The sequence below is a fragment of the Chrysemys picta genome, chromosome 5, assembly GCF_011386835.1.
Source record: "Chrysemys picta bellii isolate R12L10 chromosome 5, ASM1138683v2, whole genome shotgun sequence".
Classification (NCBI taxonomy): Eukaryota; Metazoa; Chordata; order Testudines; family Emydidae; genus Chrysemys; species Chrysemys picta.
The window spans coordinates 143,567,862-143,580,149 of NC_088795.1; the positions used below are offsets into that span (position 1 = coordinate 143,567,862).

At 45.0% G+C, this 12,288-nt stretch overlaps 1 long non-coding RNA gene across 1 annotated transcript; it reads right to left on the reverse strand.

Annotated features, from left to right (window-relative positions):
* Nucleotides 1–814: 814 nt before the first annotated feature.
* Nucleotides 815–6,684, reverse strand: LOC135984046 (uncharacterized). Its single transcript, XR_010601977.1, has 2 exons — nucleotides 4,450–6,684; nucleotides 815–3,478 (listed from the first exon to the last, which is right to left on the reverse strand). It is a non-coding gene; the product is annotated as an uncharacterized LOC135984046 (long non-coding RNA).
* Nucleotides 6,685–12,288: the final 5,604 nt, after the last annotated feature.

Sequence of the window (12,288 nt, forward strand, 5' to 3'; positions counted from 1 at the left end):
GCAGGACGCCGCCATGGCCTCTGGTCTGTCTGCAGGGGGGAGGGAGGTGGCCACGTCCCACGGATGGTAATGAGACTGAAACCCAGCCCCTGGCCATATGGTTGCCAGCCTGTGGCTTGGGGCTGGGCAGGGCACACAAGTGCCTCTGTGAGGAGCAGAGGCAGACTGGGGGGAGATGGGGGCAGGGAGGAGGCTGAGGGGGCACAGAGGGATATGGGGGCAGGGGGAAGCCGAGGGGGTACACGGAGACATGGAGGTGGTGTAACGTGGTAGGTCTAATAATCACCCTAAACTGAATTGTAAAAAGCGTGTGAAAGTCCCTAAGATGTTGCACTAACCATGAAAAATAGGTCGAGTGGTTTTTAGTGATGAATGTTGTAATAGAGGCAAGGAAACCGCCCGTGAAACTGTCTTAGCCCAAGCACAATGGCCTACTGGTGTAAATCCAGGGCTGCGGTGAGATTCTCCTTAGTAAACAAGCAAATGTGGGAACAACATTACCTCTGCCAACTCGGGCCTTACGGAAATGGATTTGACTGGGGGACAAACGAATGAGGATAAAATATCCCCCCCCCCCCCCCACACACACACACACTTTTACTACACTTGGGAGTTCTTAAAAACAGACTTTGCAGGGAAAGTGTCTTCATCCGTCAGCCTGCTGTTGTGAGAGGCTACCGGTGTGGTGCTTCTGCTTTCTCCTGTTGATATCACTCGGCTGCGTGCGTGTGTTCCCTCTGTGTGCTGCCCCAGCTCTGCGCAGATAGCTGACACAGCAGACCCGACGAGAATCCCCAATAACCACAGAGTCTAGTAAGATACAAAGGCACCTCGGCTAGGTTTATTGCGATCTCGGACACAATTGCAGTTCCCCGTAGATTACTTAGTCTACCGGGCATACTACTAATAGATGCCTCTTGGCAAGGACCCGGCTCAGTGGCGGGACTTTCCACTGCCCCCGTGGCCGGACAAAGACACCACCCCAGGGACACATTCTTATACACCGGTACAAACAAGTTACACATCACTCCTGACGTATTGAGGTTCAACCCCTCTACGTAGCAAGGTACAACCCCTCTACGTAGTAAGGTGCCGCCTCTCACCTTGTACATGTTGGTTCGATCAAAACAACTCTATCCATCATTTTACCCTTTTGCCCCTGTCATTGGGATGGGTCGGCCTGTTCCATGTTATCTGTGGAATGTTCCGGTATGGTATGTCTTGGTACCATGTTTATACTTTAAATTTGCTAGGTGAATATATATTTATGCAATATCAGCCCTTTCCTTGCCAACTTCTGTGAGCAGGGCCTGCCTCTTGCTCACAGCTTAACTTTGCTTTCTATGCTAGCAAAGCCTTGACCATTACTTTAGTTTGGTTCAGGCCTCATACTGGGCCTTCATTAGGCCTTTACTTACTACATTGCCTTCACTTACTACATTCCCCCACTTTTTGTCTTTTTAAGGGGAGGACGTTTACTCATCGTCCCGGAAAAGCATAATGCATGGACTAAAGATAACTCAGTGGGCTAAACACTTATATGGTTACCTTCTTTTACTATCTATACACTTATGCCCCATCCGTCTGTTTAGTCTGCACATTCCCTCGTACGACTGGCAGACAGATTTTATTATTCAATTATTTTTTAGTCCGTTATGGTGGGCCTGGGAATGTTAGGCCTGGGACCATGACTGAGGAATGTAGTATTATGATTGAGCCTTAGAGGCACTCCCAAATAATTAATATATATCAATTATATGGATATGGCTTATATATTTGGAGTGTGTATGGGCATATATGTATAGTATGTATGTGTACATATGACACCACCTTATATGCAAGCATAACCATGTTTTTTCAGTCTGGTGTTGTACTTTGGCCCTTTTACTTTGGTGACACAGATAGAAACACACTCCTATTAGGGTAATTACAGTTATCACCTGTTTTATCATTAGTAGTAGGCTGAGTGTTTTGAAATACTGGATAGGGATTGTGATGGTGTGTCTCACAGAGCTATGTATATGAGAAGAAAAACAGAAATTTGGAGTAGTGACACTACCACTGAGGCCTTTATATAGAAATATATTGTAATTAGTTACTACCCAGTACTGTCCATTCATGTTATAGGTTACCCTTACTGCTAGTTGTCACCCTCTGGTTAGCTTCACTGGGCAGGAAATAGACGTGGTTAACTTCTCTGTTCCATTGGTTGCACGGCTCTGCGATACACTAGTAGTTGACATAGATCCAGTTGTTCCTTATGGATGCTGTTTTCCAGATAACCTACAGAATGGACAGTAACCAATGTATCAAATAGTGCTGTGTCAGGATGTAGTATTGTACCCAGACACTGAACAAGATTGTTTTGAATAACATGTGCTTCAGTTAGGATGCAGTGTCACTGACCCAAATTATGACTGGTACTAACAGGCCATTTGTTTACCCCATTTGTAATTACTATGTAACTTTTTGTTTGTTTACTACTTTGTTTTTTTCTTGCCTTCATGTTGTTTGCTGCCATTTGTTTGTTGATTTTTACATGTGCGTTGGTTAAACAGTTTAGCAAGGTTATGCACATTGTAAATGTTGTACAGCAATAATACAGTACAGCAATAAGACAACAGTACAACAATAATACAGTAGTACAGCAATAATACAGTTGTTTTTACATAGTAACCAAGTTGAAATTAAATATGGCTTATTCTGGTCCAGCTAGTGGTTTTTAGCTGATTGTTAACTTAATTGTCTATATATGGTAGATCGAGGTGTGTTTGACCAGTCTCTTATTTATAAAGCACTTCATTTTTCTGTTCTTGATGCTTGGCAGTTTTTTCACTGTATACTGATATCATCTGGTTTCTTCAGGGTGTGATATTTTTTGGTGTCTTTGGTCTGTGGGATGCAACTTAAACAGCTAGTTAGTTAACATCATAAAGGATTTTTGTTTGTTTCTTTCTTTTTTGTTTTTGTTTTCAGTAACTTAAACTTAATACACAGTTTAACTTAGTTTGTTTACAATGTAATAAGAACAATGTAATAGGGACCCAGCCTTTTATAACACAAGCTATACTTTTGCAATTGTTGTATAGACATTCATTTTCATTTGAAGTGCATTACTAATATTTTTATACGAAATGTAATGCTTAACGGCTAAAATAAATGCTCACAATTTTCCATGAGAAGGTGTATTGCTTTCTCTTGCTGAACAATTTGTTTCAGCAAAGGAGTTAACTGAGTTTTTTACCAAGCTTTTTAGAGTTAATTTGCTTGTGATACTAATTTCACTTTTGTTAACTGTTTAGATGCACAACTTTAACAACTACTGCTTCCCATTAACATAACATAACAAAAGAAAAGCATAAAAAATTAAACCAACTATAAAATTAAATCAAAATAAATTTTAAATACAGTACTTTGAGGGTATTTGAAGGTATATTTTCATGATGCTTTGTTATGTTTGGGAGCCAAAGGTGGAAACCTGTTGAAAACATGGAAACCTGTTGAAATTGTTTGGTTAGCTTTATGCATAAATTGTTATTTTAAACCATTTTGGTTATGACATTCTTATAACTATATTTAAAAGTGCAAACAAGTTTATAAAAAGCCCAAAAAAGAAATTAACATTTTGTTAATATTATCTTTACCTTAATGTTGAAGGTTTGCCCTTACATTTTTTCTTTGAATAACAAAATAAAAAAAAAATCTTAAAAAACAAAACAAAACTGTGATTGATAAGAAAATATTTTTTGTTTGCAATTGCATTATTTGTTGAGGCAGAAACATATGGAAATATATGTACATATATTTGTAACTGAAACCTTTTTGAACTTTGCACAAAAAATTGGTGCTAATAATACTATGATTATACCCCAACCATGATCTTAAAATAGTGTGTTACCACATATACATAATTTTTTTAAAAGGGTATAAAATTGACTTTTGTTGCAACAAAATAAAAATAATAAAAAATAGTCACGTGACCCACACAACATACAACACAAGACAACACACATGACATACAGGACAAACTTACAATTAAAAACAAATGGCACCAGAATTGTATTTATAACTATACAAAGTAAGGCAAAAAAAAAATAAAAAAAATAAAAAGGGTTAAACATTTGAATAACTAAATTATTTTTTTATTTAAAACTTGGAACATAAATTGGTAAAAAAAATATATTACTATTTGTTAAATGTATTGTATTAATTTGGTAACAAGGAATTTTGCATTACTTTATATTTAACATTATTTTAAAACTCTGCTATATGGAAATAAAAAACGCCCATGTTTTGAATATTAGTGAGTGGTTAGAATTAGAAGCAGAGTGTGCATTTCTGTTGCTTGGCAACCATATCTTAAAGAAAGTTAGGAATAATTCAAGCTGTTGCATTCCTGAATGGTTAAAATACTTAATTTACTGGATTTATTTAAAGTAAAGTTTTTACCTTGTTTTCTTTTTGTTTCTTGTTTTATTCTGTTTTCAATTGCTGTATATTTTGGAGGTTTCTGTAAAAACTATAACTTTTAACTTTTTAAAACAAAAAAAGAGCAGAATTGAGGAGAGGCGGGGGAGAGAGGGTGGTGGTGAAGAGGAACTTAGGAAGGTAATGAGACCTGAGCCAAGAGAGATTAACTCTATCAAGATATTTGAAAGTACAGGCAGCAGCAGCAAATTTAACAAACTAAGAAAGCTTATAAAGGACAAAACTTAACCGGTATGTAAAAATATTTGAGAAAGACAATTCTATTTTCAGATATGAGTGCGGAGTGTGGTTCCGTGGGTTAAAGCAGTTGGGAACCTGCACAGTTAGGAACCATGCCCCTGTTTTTTATCCTGGCTTTGAGAGGAGAATGGGGGTAGTTACTTGCTCTAGTAAAACTTGAATTTGTTCCCCCAATGTCTGTTGCTTTTGTGTGCATGCCAGATGGATGGCGGGAGTGCCCTTTTTTGTTGCAGTTAACTGGTTTTGGGCAACTCCATGTGTTAATGCATTAATTCTAGGTGTTAACCTACTTAATTTTGGTTTTTTACTTTGAAATGCTTTTTTATTCACTTTTCTGCGATCGAGTCGCAGCTCCTGTCTCTTAATGTGCTCTGTGAACTGTTCCATATTTTCCTTCATTTGATTTACTAATTCTGTGAAAGTATTGTGTGCTACTCTTTCCTTCTGTGCACTTACTTGTCCCGTTCTGACAGGCACCAGTCTAGGTCTCAGTTTAAGTTTAACTGGAACCTGGCTTTTATCATAAGGTGGTGGTTGCAATGCAGTGGACCCCGTTTCATCTTTTAATTTTACTAGGGCCACCTTTTTCCACTTCTGTCCCCATTCTTCAGGCACAGGGGAGCTACCTGAAGCCTGCTGTTTACCACCAATATTTATAACAGGGGACGGCACTTTTTGCTTCTGCAGGTTTTCTACAGCTGTTTCCAATTTTTTATTTTCCTGCTTTACTTGCTCGAGCATATCATGAGTTTGGACCACCTGTTGCCCTGCTAACAGAGCTTGGGCTTCCCAGTGCTCGACTACCCGGGTTACCTCTTCTACTTCTCCTGTTTTTTCTGTGACTTGTTTGGCCAGCATTCCAGCATGCTGTCTGAGCCGTCTCACTACCAGAGACATGAGTTGCAAAATTCTTGCTTTTTTACTCTTATTACTGTTTCTCAGAGCCTCGGTTTCTACCATCGCTCTACATAAGCCAGTCCATGTTTCCCCACTATCTTTTTTAAATTCATATGGACCCCCCTTACTGGCAATCCAGGGGGTCCAACAATCATTAAACTCCGTGGGGATCATGAGGGAGGGGATGAGGGGGTTCTCTAGCTCGAGGTTTACTGCCATGTTAGATCGCGATTCCTACCACGGCAGTTTTGCTTACTCACCAGATCAGCGGTCGGGGTCACCAGTGTTGTGAGAGGCTACCGGTGTGGTGCTTCTGCTTTCTCCTGTTGATATCACTCGGCTGCGTGCGTGTGTTCCCTCTGTGTGCTGCCCCAGCTCTGCGCAGATAGCTGACACAGCAGACCCGACGAGAATCCCCAATAACCACAGAGTCTACTAAGATACAAAGGCACCTCGGCTAGGTTTATTGCGATCTCGGACACAATTGCAGTTCCCCGTAGATTACTTAGTCTACCGGGCATACTACTAATAGATGCCTCTTGGCAAGGACCCGGCTCAGTGGCGGGACTTTCCACTGCCCTCGTGGCCGGACAAAGACACCACCCCAGGGACACATTCTTATACACCGGTACAAACAAGTTACACATCACTCCTGACGTATTGAGGTTCAACCCCTCTACGTAGCAAGGTACAACCCCTCTACGTAGTAAGGTGCCGCCTCTCACCTTGTACATGTTGGTTCGATCAAAACAACTCTATCCATCATTTTACCCTTTTGCCCCTGTCATTGGGATGGGTCGGCCTGTTCCATGTTATCTGTGGAATGTTCCGGTATGGTATGTCTTAGTACCATGTTTATACTTTAAATTTGCTAGGTGAATATATATTTATGCAATATCAGCCCTTTCCTTGCCAACTTCTGTGAGCAGGGCCTGCCTCTTGCTCACAGCTTAACTTTGCTTTCTATGCTAGCAAAGCCTTGACCATTACTTTAGTTTAGTTCAGGCCTCATACTGGGCCTTCATTAGGCCTTTACTTACTACATTGCCTTCACTTACTACACCTGCCAGCAATAACATTCCCCAAGGATAACAGGCCCACACTGACCCCTCCTAAAAGGTAAGGTCAGGATGACAGTACGTAATCAAGATGTTTTGATTAAACCAACATGTACAAGGCAGATCCTGTATGGCAGATCCTGCATCGCATTCCCTTCCCTTGTTATGTTGGTTTCTGCCCCACGGTGTTTCCTCCTATCCTGTCTAACTCTCGGCTTTTTGTCATGTCCTGAAGTCAACTCTACTGCAGTCAGCCAAACCTGCCTTGTCTGAAGAGAGAGGATTCAACCCGATCGTAACTAGCCAGGGTCCAAGCACCAGGTGTCTCGGTCAACCTGCCAGCCAAAGCATCCACTCAATTAACCTGCGGCCCAGTGTTCCAAAAACATCCACAAAAGCCGTATTTCCCCCGTTGTTTCTATCCTGTCTCTTGTGTGTGTTTGGCTGAGAACAGGATCAGACACTGCCCCTCACATCAGGACAGAGCAAAACTAACCACCCCCTTTTCAGCAAAGAAGGGTTGTTCTCAAAATAAGGCACTGATATTTTGGCTTCGTCTCCACTGGGCTTTCATCGGTAAAACTCGTCGTTCATGGGTGTGGGGAAAAAGCACTCCCCTGTACGACAGAAGTTTTACCACTGAAAAGCGCCGGTGTGAACAGCGCTTTGTTGGCCAGAGCGCTCTCCTGCCGACAAAGCTACCGCTGCTGGTTGGGGGTGGAAGGTTTTTGTCGGCATGAGGAGCTCTCCCCTGAAACGCTGGGACCCTCCAGGAAACTGATCTGAGGCAGTAAGCGTTAAACGGGGAATTCAGTGAATAGACAAGTGTGAACCTGGAAGCTGCAGCTTTGTCTGTGTAACTGGCTGCCTTGCGATTCTGCCTTTGAACAGGGCCGGGGGGGTTCTGTTCAATACAGTTTTTAGGTTTGTTTTCACCCCAGCAGGTCTCTGTTGTCCAGGCTGGGTGGTGCCCACCTCCCAAAGGGAACTGATAACCAGGGGCAGGATTCCCTCCTTCAGAGGCGAGGAGGCAGAAGGGAAAAGGCTGGTAGGTAAGAACCAGGGCAGTGGGTTTGAGGAGCTCAGGACGAGAAGGGCTGGTGGGATCACCCTGACTAGGCTGTGGGAGCCAGGGCGAGACCGTTACGCTTGTGCACTCGCCACAGGTGTCAGGCTCTGAGCCAGTGATGAGCTCCCAAAATCCAAAGAACCAGGTCCTCGGCAGCGGGGGGATCTTCACTCACTCCCACTTTTTGGCGGCATTTTGACGGCAGGTCCTTCACCCGGAGCGAGTGAAAGACCCGCCGCCGAAGGTCCGGTTGGGAACCGCGGGGTGAGTACAAGCCCCACGTGCCTGTCTCTCCCCCCCCCAACCCCAACCCACATCCTGCCCCCATCAGAACCCGCAAGTTTCTCCTCCCCCACTGGGGTAGCAGCAGCAGCCCGGGGCTCCGGGAGCTATTTAAAGGACCAGGACGGTAGAAGCAGCGGGAGCCCCGGACTTCTTATATCACCCCTGGAGCCCCCTTCTACCCTGGGGCTCTGGGAGCTATTTAAAGGACCAGGACGGTAGAAGCAGCGGGAGCCCCAGACTTTTTATATCGCCCCTGGAGCCTCCCACTACCCTGGGGCTCTGGGAGCTATTTAAAGGGCCTGCAGCTCCCCTGCTTCTACCACCCCTGCTGGGAGCCCCAGACTCTTTAAATTGCCCCCTGGGGAAGCCGGGCCACCCTGGTACGGGGGCGGAAGCGGGAGGGGCAGGGGAGCCTCCCCAGCTGGGAGCTCAGGCGGGCCGGGCAGGACGGTCCCTCAGGCTGGAGTTTGCCCACCCGTCCGCCGCTTTAGCAACCGGTTCTACACCGGCTTCGAAATTTAACAACCGGTTCTTGCGAACCGGCTCCAGTTCACCACTGCTCTGAGCCAGAGCAGCCTGGCATTACAGCACCCAAAGTAACGCTGACGGGTCTGGGTGATCCCCAAACCGGCACAGCAGGCAGGCTGAGGGGGGCTGGGGGAAGTGAGGGGCAGCTGGGGGCGGGAGGAGGGAGTAGAGAGACCACCTCTGAGGTACAAATGTTATAGCAATAAAAACTAGCAGGATCTTATTAAAGGGGACAAGATAAAGATGCCACATTTATTATAACTGGATTTATGACCAATAACTAATATCTTAATCCTTATACACACACATTATACCTAATACCTACACACACACATTTACACACACACACACACACATATCCATCAGATGTTCTGCAGCTGCTGCATAGTTACCAGTTCTGCTTGAGTCTGTGGCTTGAGTTTGCAGCTTGGGTTCGTAGCTTGTGGTGGTAACTGGCCAGGAAAGCCGGGCACAAGGACGAGCTGGGTCTCTGTTGGGCGCACCGATGCCCTTCCATGTTGGCAGCAGAATGTTACCCTCCTCCAAAGTTTTCCATCTCACCCATCCTTTTTGTAGGCTTTAGTTTGAATCCAGAGTCTACAGGTCTTGCTGTGTCACGCTGCCTCTGGGTTTGGTGATTGATCACCCGTCAATTGCAGACGTGACTTTCAGCCTGGGACCGGTGTGACAGTGTAACCCATAAGGCTTTATGGGGAGGGGGTGCTTATAAATGTATGTATGACATAACTGGAATATGTTTTGTGCTGCCTGTGCCATGTAACATATCTCCGTAAGGGTTGTGATCTACTATATCTATTCATCCTATTTGTACGTATATATCATTTTCTACTCGAGGTTAAGAATATGGGCTGTATGCTTGCCTGATTTCTAAGTACGCTTTGTGAGGCATTTGGTCAGCTTCTTTAGGAAGGAATTCACCAGGTTAAGTACCTGATCAGGAGACACTTGGGGAACAATGCATCTTGGAATGCTCCAATCCACATGAGAAGTCTTCCTGGAGACATGCAAGATGCCATGTGGACAATGGCGTCAGCCTGCAAAGACTGAGTCATGCAGGGGCATGTGACTTGCCCAGGTGTCTCCAAAACTCCATCTTAGAGATGGACTTTGCATAGGAGGGAGGAGGGGGGTCTCCACCCACAAGAGAGAATCTATTTAAACCCAGGGGAGACCCCTCCATTTGGTCTTCAGCTGGCTAAAGAAGGAGCCTCTCCACCCCCCCCCCCCCAGGACACTTGAAGGAGACTGAAACAAAGGACAGTAACTACAGGGGGTGTGAGTGATTGCTGGACCCAGGCTAAAAGGAGATTAGCCTGTAAAAGGGAGCACGCTGAAACTGGTGAGGAAATTATCTGTATTCAGTTTGATTAGGCATAGATCTGCGCATTTTATTTTATTTTGCTTGGTGACTTACTTTGTTCTGTCTGTTACTACTTTGAACCACTTAAATCCTACTGTCTGTATTTAATAAAATCACTTCTTATTTAGTAATTTACTCAGAGTATGTATTAATACCTGGGGGAGCAAACAGCTGTGCATATCTCTCTATCAGTGTTATAGAGGGCGAACAATTTATGAGTTTGCCCTGCATAAGCTTTATTCAGGGTAAAACGGATTTATCTGGGTTTAGACCCCATTGGGAGTTGGGCATCTGAGTGCTAAAGACAAGCACACTTCTGGGAGCTGTTTTCAGGTAAACTTGCAGCTTTGGGACAGGAGATTCAGACCCTGGATCTGTGTCTGGAGCCAGACGGGAGTGTCTGGCTCAGCAAGACAGGGTGCTGGAGTCCTGAGCTGGCAGGGAAAACAGGAGCAGGGGTAGTCTTTGCACATCGGGTGGCAGCTCCCAAGGGGGTTTCTCTGATCCCACCCGTCACAGTGGCGTAGTCGGCAGGATCTGTGCACAGCTGATTGCTTTGAGATACTGGTAGTGATTTTAAGTGAGTTTTAAGTGTGGTGGCTGGAGAACAAACAAAGTGGTTACTGGTTTGTTATTTGCTGTTTGCTTATTTCGGGCAAGGGAAGTAGGGACAGAAAAGGAAGCTCTCTGTTAACTAAGAATCCCCTGAGCTGAGTGCATCTCAGTTTCAGTGAACTGCAGAGGGGTTGTGGCCCAGCACAAGAAAGCAGGACAATGAGTACCAGTGACGCTGCTATTAAACTAAAGCTGGCCAGGCTGGAAGCAAAAGAAAATGAACGTAAGAAACGGCTGGAACTAAGACAATTAGAAATTAGTGCCCTGGAGGCAGAACATGCAAGGGAAGAGGCTGCCCACAAGAGAGCTATGGAGGTCGAGGCAGCGAGGGAGCGAGCGGAGGCAGCGAGGGCGAAGGCAGAGGCAGCTGCCCATGAGAGGGCTATGGAGACCCAGAGGGAGGCCCGGAAACATGAACTGGCTGTTATGGAGTTGAGAAGACAAAACCCTCCCCCTGCTGGCTCCACTTCCCCAAAAATCCACAAATGGGAGCGACTATGTCCACAGTATGACGAGTCCAGCGATATCGCCGAATATTTCATCACCTTTGAGAGACTGTGCACCCTCCATGCCATCCCTGAAGATCAGAAGATGACCACATTGATAGCAAAATTGACTGGCAGAGGTCTGGACATATTCAATAAGATGCCTATTGATGATGCTTCAAACTATGGTAAATTTAAGGAACTGGTTTTGAAACAGTTTCAGGTTACACCTGAAACCTACAGGGTTAAATTCAGGAGCCTTAAGAGGGGAGCTGGATTAAGTAATGTGGCTTATGCCAATGAAATGAGAGATTTGGTAGATAAATGGGTGCGGGGGAGAGGCATTACCAGCTTTGAAGGGATGTGTGATCTAGTTACTCAGGAACATTTCCTGAATATGTGCAGTGATGAGGTAAAACAGTATTTGTGGGACAAAAAGGTAAATGCAGTGGGTGAATTAGCTGGGTATGCAGACTCTTATGAGCAAGCACAAGCTGCAATCAAACACAAACCACTGGCGGAGGGGTATAAGGTTGGGGGAAAGCAGAATCACCGTTTTACCCCTGGGTCTGGGAAAAAAGAGGCTGGGCGGTCACCTCCCCATTCCCCTGGTACTCGTCCCAAATTTCCTGTGCAAGCAGGGGATCCCAGAAGGTGCTTTCACTGCAATTCCCCAGGGCACCTGAGGAATAAGTGTCCCTTACTGAGTGAAGCTGCGGCTTCTCAGAGCCAGGCTGTGGCCTCTTTCCACACAGGATTTGTAAAGCTTGCTTCCACACAACCAAGCAATGAGCATATGCATGCTGTTAAATTGAATGGTCAAATGCTTCTTGGATTAAGGGACACGGGTGCTGAGATTTCAGTGGTCAGGAGGGACCTGATCCAAGAAAAGGATTTGTTGCCAGGTAAAATGGCAGAATTAGAGCTGGTCGGGGGTTACAAAGTCCTTGCACCTTTAGCTAAAGTACACATGCAAACTCGGGATTTGCAGGCTGAGCTGACTGTTGCAACGGTGGCACACAATTTTGCACCGTTTCTACTGGGGAATGATTTCTTTAGTGTGGCAGAATCTGTCCCAGGGTTGGTTAGCAGTGAGAAGGAATCTTGTGCTAAAAGCCCCAGAGGGGGGGGTGAAGTCACACGGACTGCTGGGGGAATAGGAGAGTGTCTCTTAGGTTCCTCTGCAGCAGTAAAGGATGCAGCTTCGGGGGCAGGGCTGGTTGTGGCCAATTCCTGTAGCCC